Below are 6,405 nucleotides of genomic sequence, written 5' to 3'. Positions count from 1 at the left end.
GATGCTTCACTTCTGGTAACATCATCATCACCACAGGCTTGTCTTTCATTCAGCCTAAGAATCCTGTCTTTTGGGAGCCTAGAAATGTAGCTAGCGATATAGCACAGTGGTAGTGCACAAGAGGTGTGGTATGATGATGTCCTTTCATCTTCAGATCTCAATTTTATGGTTGGGAACATAGTATTAATATTTGTCAATTTGAGGCTGGGATGTAGTTCAGTGATAAAGTGGTTGCCTAGCATGTGCAAAGCCCCTGGTTCAATCTCTATTTTCTCAAATAAATAAAATTTAAATATTGTTGATTTGAATGAAATGCATATAGTGAATCGCTTCACCATTTTTTATTTTCAGTTTCAGTTAATAAGTTAATTATTAAATATGTATTATGTATTTGGTGGCAAGTAGTAGCAGATGAGCTCAACTGATTGGAGGATTTAAAGAATATAACCTTTGCTCCAGTTCCTGGTGCCAGTTTGCTTTCTTAGTTAGAAAATATGCTCAAATGGAAGGCAGAGAATAAAATTCCAAGGATATTGCCAAAGCTAATATAAATAATTACAACATGATGGAGAACACCACATGGGAAATTATTGTCCAAGTCAGTCTCAGTTGGAACAGGAATCTGCTGCTGCAGGCAAGTTGGCGTTTTGAAACATCACAGATGGCAGAAAAGCAAAATCCAAACAAGAACAAATATCTACAGGCTAAAAAAAATTGAACCAGAAGCAAGTTATTTCTGTGCAACCAGATTTGTGTGTTTCTTCTATGTTTCATTAATTCTCAATTCTCATAAATAAGTAGTTCATGATGGAAGGACCAGTTTTTGTCATATTGATTAGTGCAGCCTTATTTTTCTGACTCTAGACTAACCTGGAAAGGTCTAGCTCCTGCTGTTTGGATGGCAACCCCTCTTGAATAGGTTGGATAAATGGGTAGGGTCCCATATGATGACCCTTTCTTAACATAGTCTGTTTTTCTGTTTAGCAAAATAGTCATGTTATGTGCTATGGAGCCTCAGCCACCACCGGCTGGACTATAGGGGAATCCATGCCCTATCTATAGGTGATCAATATCATCACTGAATAGTAACCTATGAAGTGGCCTTTTAGGAGAAATGCTCCCCCCTTAAATGGATGAGAGTGATAGCCTGGCTGAGCAGATGAACAGATTTCACTTGGAGAACTTGGAACTGGGAAATACAAGGAGAAATGCAGTTAGTGTGCATGTATTTGCATATTAGAATGACAGCACCAGAGGGCAGGTGTTTGCCTGTGTGTTTACTGCTACATGCTTGGTGCTGACGGGGGTTGGCATGGAACGGCTTCTCAGTACATGGTGCTGAATGACTGAAGGGTTGTGTTGGTTGTCATGTTAATAGAAAACAGTAAACAAGTGGTTCTGTAACTTGGGCAGGAATCGGGATCATCAGGGAACTTTATAAGAACATAGAAATCCAAGTGCTGTTATGTCTACAGCAGTGATTAGTTTTTGGGTAATTCTAATACACACCAAATTTGAGAACTCTCACACTGGAACCATACCCAAAAAACCTGTGCTGTTTTGTGCAGAGCCAGGTAATCATAGAAACTCTAAGGAAAGGATCCTATAGGAAACCAACTGGTCAAGACTCAAACTGTACTGCTGTTCTTTTGTTTATATTCCCATCACCTTTATTGTCAAATTAATTAATTTAAATAGGGTCTTACTGTGTAGCTCATGCTGGTTTAGAACTCACTATGTAGCCCAGGCTGGCCTAAAACTCACAGCTGTTCCTCTCTAGTGGCTGGGATTACAGGAGTATGCTACCCTACTTGGCTTATTTATTTTTTTAAACAAGTTGCTACCTCACAACTATTTTATTTCATTTTTTAAAGATTTTATTTTATATGTATGAGTATTTTTCTTGCATGTATGTATGTGTACCACAGAGGTTCAAAGATGGCATCAGATTCCCTGGCACTGGAGTTACAGATAGTTGTAAACCACCATGTGCGTGCTGGGTACTGAACTGGGGTCCTCTGCAAGAACAGCCAGTGCTCTTAGCCATTGAGCCATCTCTCCAACCCCAATGGAACCATTTTAGAGTTACAGAAAAGTGACAAACAATACATAGAATTCCCATGTGCTCTTCATTGTTTTTCCTGTTGTTAATATATCAATATGGGGCATTTGTCAAGACCTGGAAGGCAACATTTGCATGTCGTTAACTAAACTCTCTACTTCATTCAGATTTCACAAGTTTTTCCACCATTTTTTTTCCTGTTCCAGAATTCAACCCAGGAACCTACATCACTGATATTTGTTATGTCTACTTTTTCTTTTTAAAAAATATTTTATTAAGCCGGGCATGGTGGCACATGCCTGTAGTCCCAGCACTTGGGAGGCAGAGGCAGGCAGATCTCTGTGAGTTCAAGGCCAGCCTGGTCTACATAGTGAGTTCCAGGACAGCTGGGGCTATGGGGAGACCCTGCTTCAAAAAAGACAAAAATTTTTTTTATTATTTTTATTTTATATGTATGACTGTATTGCCTGCATGCATGTAAGTACACCTGTGTCATGCCTGCAGAGGAGAGAAGAAAATGTCCTGGAACTGGAGTTAGGGACAGTTGTTAGCTTCCATGTGGGTGCTGGAAATCAAACCCAGCTTCTCAGCAAGAGCAGCCAGTGCTCTTAATTGCTGAGCTGTCTCTCCAGCCCCAGTGTCTTCTTTTTCTTCTCTGATTTGGAACTGACTTTGTCTGGAAATTCCCTATTTTTCATGACCTTGACACCTTGAAGAGCCCTGCTCAGATATTTTCTTTTCTTTTTTTTTTTTTTTTCGGTCTTTATGAGACAGGTTCTCCCTGTAGCCCCAGCTGTCCTGGAACTCACTATGTGGACCAGGCTGGCCTTGAACTCACAGAGATCCGCCTGCCTCTGCCCCCAGAGTGCTGGGATTAAAGGCGTGCGCCACCACGCCCGGCCCTATTTTCTCTTTAAAAAAAAAAATTTATTTATTATTTTTATGTGTTTGTGTGTATTGCCTGCATGCAGGTAAGTGTACCTGTGTTGTGCAATGCCCTGTGGAGGACAGAAGAGGCTGTCCGATCCCCTGGAACTGGAGTTACATACAGTTGTTAGCTGCCATGTGGGTGCTGGGATTCAAACCTGGGTCTTCTGCAAGAACACTCAGTGTTCTTAACCACTGAGCCATCTCTCCAGACCCATATTTTCAAGAATATATTCCATTTGAGGCTGGAGAGATGGCTCAGAGCTTAAGAGCACTGGCTGCTCTTTCAGAGGATATGGTTCAATTCCCAGCACCCACATGGTGGCTAACAACCTTCTGTAACACCAGTTCCAGGGGATCGGACACCTCTTCTGTCCTCCACTGGCATTGCATGATACAGGTATACTTACATACCTGCAGGCAATATACTCATGCACAAAAAAATAAAAATAATTTTTTAAGAAAAGGAATATGCCCGTCATGGTGGCACACGCCTGTAGTGGCGCATGCCTGTAGTCCCAGCACTTGGGAGGCAGAGGCAGGTGGATCTCTGTGAGTTCAAGGCCAGCCTGGTCTACATAGTGAGTTCCAGGACAGCTGGGGCTGAAGGGAGACCCTGTCTCAAAAAGACCAAAAAAAAAAGAAAAGGAATATAATTTTTTCAAAAAAGGAATATATGCCAGGTGTGGTGGCGCAGGCCTTTAATCTCAGCACTTGGGAGGCAGAGGCAGGCAGATCTCTGTGAGTTCAAGGCCAGCCTGGTCTACATAGTGAGTTCCAGGACAGCTGGGGCTACTGGGAAACCCTGTCTCAAAAAGACTCTCCCCCCCAAAAGAATATATTCCATTTGGGTGTGTCTACTATTTTTCTCCTGATTAGACTGGAGTTAAGGTTTTTGCAGAACAACCCCAGAGGGGCAGTCCATTCTCTTCCTCATATAGGGATTGTGTGCTTATGTTGGTAGTGTTAACCTGACCACTTAAGGTGCTCTCTGCCTTAAGGTTACTGGTGGTTGGGTTCTGGGCTGGGTGTTTACAGGTTCTTGAACTCCTATTCAAAGAATTAAAAGAATAAAGGCACACAGATTTTCAGAATAGCAAGGAAACTTTTACAAAAGCAAAATGATATTATGGATCAGAGAAAAACGCACTGTCAAGAGTGGCAGTGGCCACATGAGTGATGGTATTCAAAAGTTCTGAATGGGATTTCATTTTTTTCAAGATTTATTTATTATTTTTAATGTATGTATAACTGTGTGTGCCTTCATGAGTTTATGTGTACCACATGCCCGAGGAGACCAGAGGGTTTAAATCCGCTGAAACTGGATGTGGGTCCTGGGAATCAAACCCAGGTCCTCTGCAAGAGCAGTAAGCATTCTTAACCACTGAGTCATCTCCCTAGCCCCACAGCTGACTTTTATAGGTTCAAAGGAAGGGGAAGTTTGGTTGCTAAGGAGCATAGTTCCATGGCTCTTTGTTGTGACTGACATGCCCCTTCCCATGAATCTGATTTTAATTATATATATGCCCAATAATACATAAGCATAAAATGGTAAATGGAGAATTTGCTCTAAAAAATCATTTAATGAACACAATTTACCTAACAGCATGTACCCAAAACTAGTTTAGGCTGGACTGGCCTCCCTATGCTCCTACCTGGATATAACTAGGGTAGGAATGAATAGAAACTATGTCTGATGGTTGTTGAGACGAGGAGGAACTTATTACTTATTCCATCGTTTGGTGTGGCATGTGCATGTATGTAACTTGATGTAGATTGGTACCCTAGGTGCTAGGTGCATTTTTAGGAGAGAGATATGTGTGCATATTACATGCAGATAAGGGTCCTAAGTTGCCAAGTGCATTATTAGAAGAGAGCTGTGTACAGAGCCCAAGCCAAGTGGAGTCCCAGGTTGCTAAGCTTTTCCTTCTGTATGCCTGCTTCATTAATAGCAATGTTACTATTTGCCATTTCCCAAGGAAGCAAGTCACTATGTGTAGCCATCCTCATGGGAAAAGGTATGTGTATAGGGGGAAGGGATTATTTGCATAAATCATTTAGAATTCTCTTTTTGTTTGGTTTTGTTGATGTTGTTGTTTATTTTTGTCTTTTTGAGACAGGGTCTTCCTGTAGCCCCAACTGGCCTGGATCTTTCTATGTAGATCAGGCTGGCCTGGAACTCACAAGGATCCACCTGCCTCTGCTTCCTAAGTGCTGAGATTTAAAGGCATGCGCCACCACACCCAGCCCATTTGGAATTCTTTAAAAAAATATTTTATTATTTTTATTTTATGTGTATGAGTGCATTTTCATGTATATAAGTGCATCTGTCTTGTGCAGTGTCTGCAGAGGTCAGAAGAGAGCATCAGATCCCCTGGAACTGGAGTTACAGACAGTTGTTAGCTGTCCTGTGGATGCTGGGAATCAAACCCAGGTCCTCTGGAAGAACAGCCAGTGCTCTTAAACACCGAGTCATCTCTCCAGTCCCTAGAATCCTTTTGTAAGGAACTTTGCCCCTTCTCTGTCATTTGTTAAAACATTCATTCACATCAGTATGGCTTTATGTGTGCTTTTTTAATATTTGATTAGTATTGTTATTCATTGCTGATGGAATGAAAAACGATATGTCTGGTTGCTCAAGTTGTACCTGGGTCCCCTGACTAATCACTCCTTTCAGGTCTGGAAATCACTAATCTTTCTTCCATTCTTTATATTGTTCAGAATGCTATATGAATAGAGTCATATAACACACAGCCTTTTGGGTCTGGTTTTTTTCACGTACAGAAATGTATAAAGCAAGGTGTGGCACTCATGCCTTTAATCATAGCACTTGGGATGTGGCGGCAGGAGGAGCAGACGTTCAAGGCCAGTTTTGACTGTATACTGAGTTTGAGGCCAGTGCAGGCGATAAGAGACCCTATCTCAAAATAAAGCTTTCTAAAAAGTTTTTTTAAAGGGAAAAAAGGAAAAGCCAGATATGGTGGCTGAGATTAAACACCCGTAATCTCAGGACTTGGGAGGTGGAGTCCAGAAGATCGGAAGTTCAAGGTCATTCTTGGCTACACAGCAAGTTTGAAGCCACTCTGACCTATGTGAAACTCTATCTCAAAAGGAAACATAGAGCGCAGCTCTCCGCGCCAGGACTCCCTAAGCCACATTCACCCTTCCATCCCTCCCGCCGTTCTATACTCCTAGTTTGGGCCCTGCACCATTCCTAGTCTTGAGGCCCCAGACACCTGGGGAACCAATACTGCTTCCTGATCCTTCTCACCCAGACCAACTCAGTCCCTTTCTTGGGCTGAGCACCGCTTCTGGTCCTGGCCCCGCCCTCATCCCTCTCTGCTTCCCTGGGCCTGCACCACCAGCTAACTCTCCTAGCCTGCACTACCATCCTCAGGCCTCTTGGGGTAAGTCTA

This window comes from Nannospalax galili, unplaced genomic scaffold (genome assembly GCF_000622305.1).
Source record: "Nannospalax galili isolate Female #2095 unplaced genomic scaffold, S.galili_v1.0 scaffold346, whole genome shotgun sequence".
Classification (NCBI taxonomy): domain Eukaryota; kingdom Metazoa; phylum Chordata; class Mammalia; order Rodentia; family Spalacidae; genus Nannospalax; species Nannospalax galili.
This window is presented reverse-complemented; position numbering follows the sequence as displayed.